The sequence below is a fragment of the Parus major genome, chromosome 7 (assembly GCF_001522545.3).
Source record: "Parus major isolate Abel chromosome 7, Parus_major1.1, whole genome shotgun sequence".
NCBI lineage: Eukaryota > Metazoa > Chordata > Aves > Passeriformes > Paridae > Parus > Parus major.
Window position 1 is genome coordinate 25,602,671 of NC_031776.1, and position 16,349 is coordinate 25,619,019.

A 16,349-nucleotide genomic window follows, 5' to 3' on the forward strand; every position below is an offset into this window, starting at 1 on the left:
TACCACTCCAACTTTGCTTTCTGTTTTTGCTAGAGACTAAGAGGTTTTTCTCAGAGACCTCAGAAAATATCCTGATGCCAAGTGATGTGCAGTTTTTAAGACAGCACTATCTGTGTACCACTATCAGGGACAAAGATGTTTCCTTTCAAAGGGTTTTTGAAAAGCAGGCAGGAGTTGTCTGGTACAAATTGGGCAAAGATGACAATTTTGTGACTTTTATAGATTTTGAAACCAAACCCAAGAAAGCAAGGCAAATAACTGATAATTTTTTAAATTTTTTTTTTCTTTCTTTTTTGTAGCTCTTCATTTATGTTTCCTTTTATCTGTAGCTCCTATTATTAACCTGTTAAGTGTAATGGTAATAGTGTTTGAGAAGTTGAAAGTTTTAATCAAACGTTAGACTATATTTGTGATAAACAGGGTTCAAAATTAGATGCCCAAGTGTTCTCTTCCAGATCGGGAATATGAAAAAATCTGTGGTCTGTGTGTCTGATAAAAACTAGCCAAATAGTAATTTAGTAGTAGATGATGTAGAAATTAAATACATGAACATTCAATTACTGGGTAGAGATTCCTTTTCATTAACAATTCCTCTAATATGTATGAAGAATGAGTCATCTTGAGGAAAGCAGAAATTCCTTGTGAATAATTTGAATGAGAATGGGGGATGCATAGTACACAATCACATTTGAGAAGAGTTCTGACAAAATAGAGGCCTTGACTTTTGGATGCAGAGAGTTACACTTGCTTCATCTATTATTAAAGAAAATAGACACAAGCCAGATTCTATGATTAAGTAGATATTGTGTTTTTTTACAAAATTAACATTATTTAAGATTCTACTTCCTAAGGAGACCTCAGTGTGTCCTACCTACCTTAAGTAATCGGATTATTGGTCACTGCCCTCTGGCAGGTCTATTGCAGCCTTGTTCTGTTGATTCATCACAGAAGGAAAACATTTTAAGAATGTCAGTTCTTCAAATAATGGGGATTATAGGCATGGTAACAGTACGTGTTTGTGAAAGGTATGTCCTGCCAGACTTCATTCCCTGGGACAGCAAGAGGGAAACTGAGGTACAGCCATAGTGCTACTCTGAAGAGTTCATATAATTAATGTGTTATTCTTTAGATTTGATTCACAGAATTGAGAAAGCATTTGTGGTAATATGGTGCTTATACATAAGAGCTAGAAAATGAAAAGGAACAGAAAGTGAAAAGAAGTGTATAATGAGGGAGTTGGCCAGTTTATTTCCCTAGCTATTTCACTAAGCTAGCTATTTGCCTAAGCACAGTGAAAGGGGCAAAGCTAAGCATAAAAGTAAAAAAAAAAAAAATAAAAAAATCCAATGAGTTACCTTAAACTCTGTTAATTATAAAATATGGTGTTTGTTAGCAATGCAGACAAAGTAGATTTTTTTCTAACAATCCTTATTATGTGTTAACATGGCACCATAAAGGTCCAAGAACCTTGAATCACACAACTTGCAAAATACCCCTAGAATATTTCTTGTTGGAACTAGGTACAGCAAGACAAGTACAAGCTGAATCTATAAATATGGGGAAGACCTTTTCTGTTCAATAAAACAAGTGGTTTCTGCTGAAACTAGTTTTGCTTGAGGATTAATTTGAAGTTACAAGTATCTTTCAGTGCTGACAGCTGAAGGTAGCTCAGGGCCAGACTGTAATAACGTTCACTCCTTGATCTGATGGGCGGATGTGTTTAATTAACCTTTGTTTCTGCAGAAGCAGACATTCTGGCAAGCTGTAGGAATGCTAAAGAAGAGAAATCTAAACTGCATTGAACCTAGTCATATTCTATATGTCTAGTACTAGATATAGAATGTTAATGTAGATAAACACTGTTTCCTAGGAGATAGATAGGTATATGCAATTTCCGTAAAAGAAATTTAACATGGATTCCCCTGTAGGAGTACCTGTCATTAATTTCACAAGATCCAGCTTGTCCTATGTCCCTGGGACACTTGTGTCTGACACAGTTCTTCAATAGGTGGTCACAAAAAAATATATTTAAAGTGGAAATATTCTGCTTAGTATCTTTTGGATGGAGTTAGACCTGACAGCCTCATTGCTTGTTCCATGTCCTCCAGTGACTTCTCCAGATACCAGAGCTTGGATTGACCCTTCCCAGAGCTTCCTGTAAAGTGCAGATCTTAAGGTTTATAGCTAATTCTTCAGAAGGCTTATGGAAAGTCTAATGCAAAGCAGATATCAGAAGAATTTCAGCAGAAATTGCTGAAGGCACTGTTTTTTGCTTGAAAAACTAAAGCACTATAGATTACAATCATACAAGCACAGCAAACTCCCTGGCCACAATGACCCTAATCTTTCACTAAAAATCATATTTGTATCATGTTTTGTAAGAATGCAAATCAGAGCTTATTGTCTCTGACCTTCATCAGCTCTGCTGCCACAATAGCATCATTTCCTCTTTCCTCCCCCTAATAACCAACACCCTCCATTCCTCTCACTTCCTTTCCATCCCAAACCTTTCCATCTGAGAGGCTTTTTAAAGCTCTGATTTGTCATCTGGTTTTGCTACTACTGTGATTTAAATGCCAGACTTCTTCAGTCGTGGTCATCTTAATCTCAGTCAACCAAGTCTCTGTTTTCACTTAAAAGGCATCTTATGAGGTTGAATGTTGGAAATTCCTTCTAATCCTGTAGTATAACAAACAAAGTTTATTCCCATCTGAACTAAACATTTATGTTCAGCATTATTCTTACTAAAACTCTGCTGCAGCAACACAATATCAATCACAATCATAAACAGTACTTTTCTCACCTCAGCACTGTGACACAACCCTTTCCTTCATAATACTATGCAAAAATCTCCACATTTTCCCAGTACATAAGCGCTAGTGCTAAGGGTGCAGTTGGATTACTAATTTACTAATCCCATGCTTTGTGCACTGGGTTTCTGTTCCAGAATGAAGTGTTGTGACAACAAATGAGGTAACCAAGGAAAAATCAAACTGGCTACGACTATCAGGATTATGAATTCAATATAATTCTTCAACCTGTTCATACTGGTCTCTGTTTGTTTCTAGTAAGGATTGATGACTCCAAAAGCCACAAACTGCATATGAAGTTCTTGGGTGATGACAATTTCCTTTGTAATATTGCCCAGTGTCTGAGACTATCCTGATAGGGTTGTGTAGCCCTGTTGTGAGCAGCATCCAATTGCAAAGAGGTTTGCACAAAGACTGAGGATGGAATAAGAGTCTTTATGTCCAGAGATAAACAGTGATCTCCAAAAGCTCTTAACACTGACCTAACTCAGAACACAGTCAGTGGATGCAGCCAGATGAATTTTGGAGATTCTTGACCAGCATGGTGCAAAATGCAGCCCTCTGGTCCAATCTGGTCTGCAGGATTATCTGTCTTTTCTGAAACACCTCTTCTATGGAAATTCCAATTAGCAAACTGCTGCTTCCTCCCAAAGAGAGGGAAAGGAGTATTATTCTCAGGATGAGCTGCTGCCTCATGCCAAAGAGAAGGAAATGTGGGCAGGGATACACCCTGATACAGAGCAGTTTTTGCTGTGTTTCTGTCTGAATGATTTTGAGTGCTTGGACTTATGAAAGAAACACTCCTGGGGATAGCCTGGTACCTTAACTTTTTGCTGAACAGGTAAGAACGGCAGCACCTCTCCACCACTGCTGTTCTCATTTGCTACTTGTTGGGGGGTGGGGAGGAGGGGTGGGACACAGAGTAGGGAGCAAGGGACAGTAATTTTCCCCTGCAGCCTGTTGCACCACCCAGACTTCCCCTCAAGCCTGATTCGCTGCTGAAGTATGACAGTGTGAATGGCAGGAGGTATGAACTGCTATTGATTGTCATCTCAGTCAAGCTAGCAGGGTACCTCTCCAGATTTTGATCAATTAGATTTTTCCTCTTTGGAAGTAGTATAAATTTATTTCTTTTGTTAGCATGTCTGCTAATAGCAGGGGATTTTTCTGAAGGTAATCTTGGAACACACCGGCAGCTCCAGGCACTCTGTAAGAAGCCAAATACAAGGGAAGGGTGGAGTGAAGTTGCTTTTTGATAATAAGAATAGTCTACAAGAAAGTTTCCTTATCTCTCTTAAATGCTTGTTTTTCAGAAAGTAACTGTGATGAAAAGGCAGCATCTATTCTTCTCTGAATGTAAAATCTTTTCTGATAAGATTTCTGGAAGAGCTATGTTCATTCAAATACTTCCTAAAATGCATTTCTTCCATAACGTGTTTCTATGCTAATCCACTAGGCGTTGCTATTTACATCTTTAAAAGAAACAGAGTACTTAATCTGGACAGATTGTAGATTAAGAATGACTAAATGCATGCAGGTCCCATGGGAAAGCATAGTCTCTGGAAAGAATCTATTGCCTCCTGGCAGTAGTTCTTTATATTGTGGTTTTATTACTTATTGTTGATTATAATCTCCACAAGGAAGGGGCATTTGTCTTTAAGCATCATTTATACCTTTTAAGGCATCATTTATGTCTGTAATTTTCTGAAATCACAGAATATTCTGAGTTGGAAGGGACCCATAAGGATCACTGAGTCCAACTTTTAAGTGAATGGCCCATATGGCATTCATACCAACAACCTTGTTGTTATTAGCACCATACTCTGACCAGCTGAGTTAATAGTGAAAGTCAAGAAGGAAGCAAGAAGTAATTTTAAAAAACAAATCAGCTCCATGTTGAATAGCTGTCAAATTCTACTCTGCCATCTCAATGTATATCCAGATTGGTGTTGAAGTAACTGGAATGGAATATGGTCATAGCTCTTGAATCAGAGAGGACTGAAGGGGAGAGGAAGCCAGTAATACTGCAGCTAATACATTAATTCCCAGTATCTTAGACTATGCAAACATTAAATAAGGCTTAGTCTGCAGGACAAGCTGAGTCTGTGCTATCTTATGTTATAGGCTGCTAATACATAGCAGAAGTGCACATCTGCTATGTAACAGTGTAAGAAGGTTCCCAAGCCAGGCAGTATTCTAGTGAAGTCACAACTGCATGGAATTACATTTGGTCATGTATTTAGGCTAGTATTTATTTGGACTTGCATTAAATTCTAGCTCTAGCATTTTTTTCAGTGAAAACTTTGGGAAACCTCTGTGATTTACTCTGTGAAAAATTGGATGGAGAGACTATTTCCTCTGAGTCATCACTAGGAAAAATGCATTATTACAGAGGTGAAACATGTGACAGCTAGAATTGAAAGAAAATAACTACAACAGTAGGTATTTTGAACATACTCATTTTTTTCTAGGTATATTGAACATACCCAAATCTGCTGATACAGCATATTTCAAACACAAAGGTGTCAAAGCTATTGCTTTCCAAAATTGCAATTAATCTATATATCCAAAATTTTACATTTCTATAATAATTATCATAACAAAGTTAATTACAGATTTGTCCTTCACAACCAAAATACTCACTACTAGATAAAACATGATGGTTATTTATACAACAGAGGAGAAGAAAGAAATAAGATTACTGCATCCACCAGAAATGTCTGAACCCTCTATTTTTTAGCATTGTGTGGATATCTGTCTGCTCTGTATTCTGGCAAGGAGGCCCTGCCAGAAAAGGCATAGGATGTTGTAGAGGTAGCAAGCTTGGAGCCAGGAAGGAAGGCAATACTTCCTGACACTCGTTAGCAATCACAGAGGAAGGAGAGCATCCTGCCTAGTCATGCTAAATCAGCTAAAGAGTCCCTACCAACACAGCAAATCCCTTACCCATCCTTGTTGAAGCCGAAGGATATTCAGATTTGGTTAGGAAAAAGAAGCCATGATTTTGGATGTGACTGTGCAAAGTGACATTAAATTTTACTCTTCTACACTTTCTAATTTGCTCAAGGGAGCTATGAAATGAAGAACCTGAGGGCTTACCTGTCTTTGTCTCCCTTTATCAAGCACACTAGGTCAGTTTTCACCTTTTTGTGCTATGCCTTGGCTTAAATATTTATGCCACATCCCAATTAAATTCTCAGCTGAGAACTTGCATTCTTTCAGCAGCACAACTACTGCACACCATTTTGTAAGATTCAAATATATTTAGTGTGACTGCGTAGCAGAGTTTGAATAACAATGGTTTGTCTTTATACACAGAATTTCCATATCCATTAAGCCAAGGTGAGTCCTCAGAGTTCAGCCTCTTGTGCCCTAAAAGTCCTTCACTTCTTTTCTAGCAATTGCCAGTTCCACAGGCAGTTTTTGTTATATTGATGTTTCAAGAACTCACCACAGTTAATTACACAGTTTAACTGTTTAGAAGTGGATTTGGTTCTCTTTTTAGACAATTGGTCAGAAATGACAGATTTCTTTTAAATGGCAGAAATATTTTAAATGGCAGATTTAAAGCTGTCAAGCTCATGAGGTGATTCCACAAAAAAATTATTATTAGCTACATTAAATTCCAAAAATTCTTGTAAAACATTTGTTAAATAATATAAATTTAAATTGGTATGTGCTCAAACCAGTGTAAATAGCAATTTATATAGACTAGAATACACTTTAAAAAAACCAACTAACACATTAAAAAAAAAACCCAAAAAATCCACAACAGAAACCTTAGAAAAAACACACACAGAAGAAAGGTGATAGTAGGCTAAATTCTCAGACTATGTTTCATAACTATTACTGTTACCTATTTTCAAGGACTTTCAAGCCAGTTCTGATATTTTGTCCCTTTGAGTTTGTAACTTGGACCATTACATTCTCAACTGTCATGTTCTTGTCTAAACTATCCCTCTTAAAAGTTTCTATCTCCGCATTATTTCTGATCAGATTTGAATCAGCAAAGCAGAACATTTCCTGTCCTTGGTGGAATGAATCCACACTGGATATGAGGAGACAGTGTCAGCACTAACAGGATGCAGACCAGGAAGCACAGCGTTTTATTAACAGGAACTAGAACAAGAGTGGCAAAGTTTTGGCAGAATTAGAATGAAATGGCTGTACATGGAACAGAATAAGAGCTGGAACTAAAACATTTTTTATATAATTAAAACAAGGCTGCCAGCAGACTGATTTGGTAGATTTGGAAAACATCAGGAGCATATGACAGAAAGGTTCAGCTCAAAACCTAGGGTTTGAATGAGAGCTCTGGCTGCCCAAATAACTGGAGCTGTGTCTCCGGCAGGCTGGAAAAGTCTGCTTTAGTGAGTTGAGAATACAAATGAGTTATATCCTGGAGCAACAGGCCATAGACACTTTCTTGAAAATGAATAGTCAAAAGTTTGGAATTAATATTGGCCAATAAGAATAAAAACTGATTCAAAATCTGCTGGAACACAAAGCATGCTTCTCAGAGAGCTAAAAGTGCTCTTTTGACATGGACCAAAATATAAATAGGAAATAGCTCTGTGGTATGGATCTAAAATGAGATCAGGAGTAGCCACAAGTGTTGTGCCTTCTAATGTATCATAGCTCTGCTGCTCAGCACTTTCTAATCTGGACTAGCAAATTTTCACACCTCTTCTAGCAGCATGTTTAGAGTCTCTCTATGATCCAAACCTCTGACACATTTTTGAAATTTTCTAGATGGAGAAGGAATGTATGTCTTAAAAAGATGACAGATGTTTTATTGGTCAGCTTTAAAGTCGTGTCTTCCTGTTAATTATGCCTATGTACTGAAAGAAGTCTCTAAAGGGATAGGTGAGCATGCTCCTGCATTAGCTGTCTGGAAAAGCACAAAAAGTCTTGTCTTTTGTAGCCAAAAGAAACTTATTTTAGCTTGAGGGAGATGGAAACCATCTTTTTAGAGAAGTAAATTTTACAGCCTTTTTTCATGGTTGATTGTGACCTTGAGATCTGTAAAAACAGGCAGTATCCTCCTTTATGACAGCTGCATTCATAACAACTAACGTGGTAAGAGGGCAGCCCTTTTTAATAAAAGCCTTTAGAAGGAAGAAAGTGAAAGTTGCTGATGAAATTGATGCTGTAGATGTGGCCACCAAGGACCAATCATGGCAGTCACATCTTGTTTTTACATTTATGGCTTTTGGGAACTGACAGGAAAGATTATTTTTTATTTATATCCATTTCTCAGAAGTAGACCTGATAATTATCAGGTAATTCACCTGTGTCATGCAACAGCCATGTCAAAAGCCAACAGTTAAACTACATGTCATAAGGATCTTGTGTGTGGAGTCATCTCATGAGGACAGCTTTAAACCAAGAAAATTCTGGGGATGGGACAGAGTATTTCCCACACTGTCATCAAGCTGTTGAAAAAAAATCTCATTCGCTTTTAACTAGAATAGGCTCCTGTATCTGAGGTCTCCTAAGGCCCTCTGGAAACATATGACGATGATTTCTAACTTTTAATGCTGATAATCAATTCTTCTAACACAGGTAAACATCCTAAGTGAATATTTTACTTCTGTTTGCAAAATAGTTCCCCATCAGAAGTTTTGATTTTTTTTCATGCTGCAATCTTTAACTGCTTCTACTTTTTAATTGCCTTGTTTGCATGACAAGAACTAAGAAATGAAATTTCCATCAGAGATGTAGAACGTTAATGGCAGAAAATCTAGTATGGCTTAGTGAAAAGGAAAACTTTAGTAAAATCACAGCAGTCTCTAGGCAAGAAATTATAAGAATTGTAAAGATGAGCTCAATTTAATAAAGTATTAAAAATGAGTCCTGAAGTTCAAGAAAATTTTAAGTGCAAGCAGAATAGTTCTGCAACTCTTTCTGCCATGATTCAGACTGTATTTAGAAATGGTAGCTTAGACCTATCTCCATTAATATACAACAAAGCAAGAAAGTGCAAATCTAAGCTAAGTGGAAAAGGAATTGGGTTTTATCATGTTTTCCTGAATTGAAAGTTTCCCAAGTTATCCCAAGAAAACCCTTGGAGAGGTATAAGAAAAGCCACAAGGAAACTGTTTCTGAGCTGAGAAGTCAAAGAAGCCCAGCTGATCTGAACAAAGGATTCTTTACATGCTAAAGAGAAGGATTCAGCAGGTGGTCACATTGCTTAGGCTCTATGAAAGGAAGCTGAAGAGGCAGAACTACATCAAGCTCAATCTAGCATGGACGTGACATGACTGTTGCATTTTGCATGACATGATAGATATCTGCAGCCACAATGGCCAAATCCATGGCACTTTCCAAAGAGCATGAAGGACTGCTTTTTTTTGGAAAGAACTGAAGGAAGATTACACATTAATTTTGTTGCATTGTGCACTGCTTCCAGAGAATGGAAATACAAGATTATGGGCCACCTCTCCACATTATGTGACCATTTCTCTAGTGATTAAATCTGTATCAATTGATATTAAGCATTTTGCAGATATTTTCACAGACAGAAATTTGTACAGAAGAAAAAAGGCAGGGGAAAAGCAGGCCTTGTACATCTTATGACCTGGTTACTATTCCATTTAAAATATTAGTGAACTATTGTATAGAAAATGGAAAGCCTAAAAAAATGACAAGAGTTATGAAGGGAATAAGTGTAGTTATGTGAGTCAGATCAAACCAATTCATTTTCTGCTACTGAAAATCTGATCAGGAAATATAGGCTAAAGGTCTATTGTTGCCCTTCAGGAAATCCCACTTTAAGATGAAATTCATGCCTGAGTGCAGCAAAGCAATTTTGAAAAGTCAAAGTTTGATTTATTGTTCTCTGAAAGGTTGTGTAAAGCTTCTTACTAAAGATCTCAAAGTTACACAAAGGTGTTTTGTATGATTAAAGGCAATCATAGTTCTCAAGGACTTTTGGAAGATGCAGACATGGGTTTATTTTTTACTGTAAATTTTAGGTTTTCATTCTGAATAGATGGAACTTCTTGCATTAATTTGTTCAGCATTTGCATTACAAACACACTGATTCAGCAGTAGTACAGGTGCAGATTTGCAGTAAATGCACATACATAATACACAGATTCTGGTCTCATCTATTAAAATGTTAAAACAAGAAAATAAAATTTGAGACAGCCAAAATATGGCACTATTCAATAAATGGTATTTTATCAAAAAATGTCCGAAGAAGCCATTCTTTGGCCATTCTGTTCTAGGCAGATCTCTAACACAACTTGCAAGGTCTTAAAACACAGTCCTGCAAAGGAAGGGAAAAGCCAGACTAAATTAAAGGAAATATTCACTGTTTCCCAGTAAACAGCTTCTTTTAGGGTGCAAAATGAGATAAATTTGGGATTTCAACTATTTATTTTGAGATTAGCCAAGGTAGAAGTGTGGCTGTATTTGCTTGTGACTACATAATGCAATTCTCTTGTGCTACAAATCCAGTGTAGCTTCAATGAATTTTGGGCACATGTAGTATTTCTGGCCTTTAAACACTATTTTAGTTGGGCACAATCACAAGTTTTAAATTATAAATGTATATATACCCACATAGATATGCATCTCTCTCTCCCCTCACATATTCCTTGGTATTTCCCCTTTACTTGCTCACATTACCCACAGTACCAGAAGTCTCCACTCAGAACTTCCTGGCTCTTGGCAATATTTTAGTCTTCATTTTACTGCAGTGCTCTTGTTTTATTTTTTATAATATTCCAGGAATACCTCATAATGAAATAACAAAACTTGAGGAATGAAGCTTATGCCATGGTTGTGAACTGAGAGAGTCCTGTACTTATATTTTGGCCAAGGTACATTACTTTTGTAGACTGAGGACCCCACAAACCAGCACAGCTCCTCCCAAGCTTTTCCAAAGGAATAGGAGATTTACTGTAAATTGTATCAGAAGACAGAATGTAGTGGGTTCTTCTTCTTATTATCATTATTTACAATGTATTTATTAATGAGTTAGATTGAATATTGATTAAATCTATTAATATATCAAATCACAATTTGCTACGAGTGACATAACTAGCTCTAGCAGATAGGCTTTTCTAAAAAGTTAATCTCTAATTTTTCTGACAGATCCTAAGTATTACTGCTCACTGAAAAGATAAAAAGCAATTCAAAAGCCCAAATGTTACAAGATACAATGCACACTTATGTTGAAATTGCTTTCCTTAATCCTCTAATGTAAAGCATATTGTACTCTTATTGATTTAACACTGAAAAAAAGGAGGAACTCTTTGTAGACTATATTAGTAGACTTTGGAGACTGTAGACTTATCAACCACAAGCAACCTGTCTTTTCTAGACAAGAATGCTGTGTAAACTAACACATGAACACGCAGCTCAGTAGTGAAAATCTCTCAAATGCAGCAATATTACCATATGACTGTATTATGTGCTTAAAAAGCTCTCTAATTGAGGACAATGTAATGCCATAACAATATAATTAAATTAATGTATTCATAGGCACACAAACTTCCTCATAAACTTCACTGGTGGAATAAGTTCCTACAGGTTTACTACACACTTTACCCACTTCTTTAAGGCTTTCACCTCCATATTTAAATACAAGAACTAAAAAACAGTGAAGTGTTATATGGTGTAAATTTAAGGATTAGTATCTGTAGCCAAGTGCAGCTGAAGAGGAATTTTTGTAGACAAAATTTGTAGCCACTCATTTCACCATCCAAAACACTTCATACAGAACTTCCAGAAGAGATTTTCCATTCAGTTCCCATTTAGGCCTTCTTTAATTAGATATTTCCTAGCACAATAGTGCAAAGTTACGTTGTGGGTGCAAAGAAAGTCTGGCATTTTTTAGCTGAGTCATGTCAGAGTTTATTCTAGAAGATGCACCATTCTTGAATAGGTAAAATAGTCATAACAAAAACTGTGTTACAAAATTCAGTTGCCAAGATCTCTCTGCTTAGTGGTGAGGTGCTTTAGAAAAAAACAAAAAATCTACTGTCATTTAAAAGGTGAAGGGGCATCAGAGCTTCCAAACATTTGCAAAAGATGTTGTGCATAAACATGGAAAAGGGAAAACTGCATTTATGGTAATGAAGATAGTAGACTAAAAATTAAGGGCTTTCATGGTCAGAATATATTTACATAAAAAAATTATCTGGTTTAATTTTCAGAAGGACATTTTAACTTCATTCTAAGTTACATCAACTTAATTAGAGATTGCAGATAGAAGTAAGTACTTGAAAATAATATCATTTTAATTGAAGAATCCTTTTCTTTCTGAAATATTGCTCCCACACTGCTAGAATGCTGGCTGCTATAAAAGCCAATAATTTTCATTATTAATATAATATAGTTGTCAATAATTTAATCTGGAAATTTTGATTTAAAAATAAGGGGGAGAAGACCTGTTAGCATGATTTTTTTTCAAGTATGCTCACATCACCTTCCAATAGCAGCTGTTCAACAAGGTATCACTGTTAAACTCAGGGAGGTAAATCCTCAACTGTGTTAGCTGCTTATTATTCTGAAAAAAATCTCCTGCCTTATCTCTTTTTGTAATAATTCATGTTTTTACCAAATTGGCTTCAATGTAAGACACTAAGGCACACTTTCTACCCTACATTTAACAGGTAAAGCTTTACTTAATGTATCTGCTTCAGCAGTACACATCAGGAAACATGGGCCAGCTGGAGGGAGTGCAAAGGGGAAGGAAAGTGACTGGCAATTAGGAAACATGACCTACAAAAAAACAACTGCAAAATCAGGTGTTATTTGAAAGATGAAAAGAACTGTCAAGAGTGAAAAAGTAATTATTTTTGAATATTTATCATTCAGGTGCAAAAAAAGGGAAAAAAAGATTCATGGCTATGTTCAGTATGCAACTAATTAATATGTTTAATCTGCAGAAAGTGCCAGTTAAGGTAAATGTTGTTGGGTCTTTTCTTATGATAAGGTAGTCCAGTACTTCAAACAAACTGCTATGATAATACCACAATCTTAATTACATTTTAAAAATCGGCATGCCAAAAATTATATATGTGTAACTGATCTTGGCTTTGGGCCATGGAATGACCTCTTCTAACTCTTAGTAAACCCTTTATTTTCTTTTGATTCTTGGCTATCAAGTTATTTAAAATAAACTTAGCTCCTTCTGTAAAAGTTCCAAGATCAGGCCCTAAATCTGTCATGGTGTTGATAATCATGACGATCAGAAGTGTAACACTTGTAAAACTGGAATGTGAAATCCCTTACCTCACAAAATGTCAGTGAGAATCTCCTTAAAAATGACCTTGTGATATGATCCTGACAAATCCCAGCTGTATCTGAAATGGAAAGGTTATTTGACAGTGAACTTTATTTTAGTGTGGTGACTTCCGGCTGTTTGTAACAAAAATAAAGTGAATGGTACAGTCAAAATACCATAATCTCCTACAAGACCAAAACCAGAGTCATATTTAATTTACTATTGCTTGTTTCAGATATTTTTTAGTTTATTGCTTTATGGTTTTAGAATGCTGAAGTTCATAAATCATGGTGAGGTCAGCTGCATTCTCTTAAGTATACAAATAATAAAATGTAAATGTAAAATGTACTTCTTGTTAGGCTGTCCATGCCCAAATAGAAAATCATCTTTGACTACATTCTTTTTAATTTGGAACAAACTCTGTTTGAGGGCACATTATGTACATCCACCTCTTCTTACAAGTTATCTGAGCCTAGACTAACTCTGGCAGCTCAACTCTGCATATATAAAAAACTGTATTTTGGGAACAAAGGGACACCACAGCATTCTAGATAATACAGTGTGGGGGTGATGTTTCTGTTCCCCAAGCATTCCTCTGTTTCCCCTATGAATACTATCAAAGAATAACCAGGTGTGCAAATGGTGTAGGAAAAGAGCTAAATATTTTGGATTTACATTTTTCCCATCACCAGTTCCTGGGACAAACTTCAGCTAATTTCTATTTATAACTGCTCAGAAGGGAAGCATGAGTCCTAATCTTTGCAAAGAAAAAATATTTACTGTTCAGTCATCCCACCACACTTACTGTTGTTTATGACTCTGGCAGTGACACAGAGTGCCCTGTTACATTCTTAGTGGATTAGAAACTAAATATATGCATAAAAATACTGTCCCCATAGCTAGGAATTTGCAGTTTAAAAGACATTATGGCAGGATAAAACAACAGCTGGAGAAAATTTTTTCCATCTCTACTGGAATTTTACTTGTTTAGAAAGTGAAAGCACATAGAATAAAATAAATGAAATAGAAATGACAATGAAAAGAAATTTTCTCCCCTAAATTGTTCTATAGAATTCTTTTCCTAAAGTACTGAAGCAAAAAATATATCTGTAACCATGGAGATTATACCAGGCAACATGCATAATAATTCAAAATGTGGCATCACACAAATGTTCTTTGTCATGAGTGGATTACTACAAAGAGGTAGGTTTCCCCTAAGCAATTTTCAGAAGCAAGGTAGATGGGGTTCATTTCTTGACCCTCTTTTTTTTTTGCAAGGGGAAGGGGGAAGTGTCAGCACTGTGGTATGTGCAGGAGAGAACTGTATTGCATTCAGTTTGAAAAGATTCAGCTTCCCAGGTTCTTGGCAGTTTTTAATTGTAGATACAATTTGGTGGAAATGTTTAGCTTCTGTGAATCCTCACATCAGAGAATGAATCCACCACAATGCCTGCGTGGCATGAAGGATGGCCACGGAGACCCAGTTACAGGATAAATAGTAAACAGTGCTAATTAATTTTTGCTTGGGTCTTCTATGGTTTGTTCATTCATTTTTAGGACCATATACAAATGTACAAAATCTATATTAGAAACCATTCCTGTTTAATACTAGAAATACCACAAATTTGCTAATTTAAGTGTTAGCGGAAAACAGGATCCCTTCACATTTGGCAATATTTTTTTCTCTGCTTATTCTTTCTCTGCGTGGATGGCATCAAACAGCAAATAGCTCTCAATCTGCCAGCTTCTAGCACAGGATGAATATTGATGCAGTTCTGATACAATATATAAGGCAGAAGGAAAGAATTTCTGTAATCAGGACCTTTCATATTACCTTAATTTAATAATTTCACTTTTCTTCAGAAGGAGTTAACTAAAATCAGGTGGTTTGCAGTTTGAGTTAGGAAGAGAAATTGATGATGATGTAAGGACGATGTAAATCCTGTTTACTTACAAACAGTTCAGAAAATGTTGTTTCCTTGAAAAGAGGAAAAATTCAGAAGATACTTCCTTTTTATGCAGTCCTGAAGTACTCAGCTGTTTCTCAGAGCCACACAACCACTTTTTTTTTTTTTTTTTTCTGCTACAACTTCTTTTTTCCAATTCCTGGCATTTTTTCCCAACTCTGAAATTACAGATTTTAGTAAATCTCTTTCAAATTCCTCCTCCATGTTTTTTAGCTTTGGCAATAGGCCATTGTTTCACCTATCACTTTTTCAAGGATGAAATTTTTTTTTGCATTTATTTTAAGTGACAGGCCTTTTTTATGCTCTCCAACTTGAAAATGCAATTTCATCCACCCATCAGTGGATAGAGCTAGAATGTAATTAATTCTTTCCCTTCCTCTTCTGCAGGAGGCCACATAGAAGGCCAGTGTGAAAGCAGGAGTTAACACAGTTCCTTAAGGTATTACTTCTGTCCCAGAGGAGCTGAACCCCCAGAGATCAGTGGTAATCATAATTTCCATTGTTTCCCAAAGTGGGTGTTGTCATACAAAGCATGTTTTTCCAGAAGGAATAATTTTACCCAACATATTCACTCTTAGATTTAGTGAGTGGAATTCAAATAGGTCAACCTTGAAGCCTAGAAAAATTAAGCAAATTAAAGCAATGAGAAAAGGTATGTTTTCTTTTGTAACTGGCAAGATAGCTGTGCCTGACCGTGTGATTAGTAACATTAGAGATGGCCAGAGAGAATTTGGATTTGGGAACTGATAAAGACTTGAAGAAATAATCGCAGTAAATACAGTAACAGCCATAATTTTCTTCTGAGCAGTGAAAACTGCTCCGTGCTGCACTCACGTGACAGTATTGCAGCTCAGTGACTTAATAAATCTCTCAGCACTCCCAGCCCTTATGAGTCAAATCAGGGACATCTCCATTCCTTTGCATTCTGACTTAATTTCTGCACCCATTGGTAGAATTTGCACTAAAATACGTGATGTAGCTAAGACAGAGCCCTTCCTAACTCCTTCTCTTTCCCCTGCACTCAGCGCTGATGAGGCCACACCTCAAATGCTGTGTCCCGCTCTGTCCCTCAGTGCAGGAAGGACACCGAGGTGCTGGAGTGAATCCACAGAAAGGCAACGAAGCTCGTGAAAGGTCTGGAGTACAGGCACTATGAGGAGCGGCTGAGGCAGCTGGGGATGTTTAGCCTGGAGAAAAGGAGGCTCGGGAGAGACCTTCTCGCTCTCTACAACTCCCTGACAGGAGGCTGTAGGCAAGTGGGGATCGGGCTCTTCTCCCAGGCAGCCAGGGAAAGGATGAAAGGACACAACTTCAAGTGCGCCAGGTGAGGTT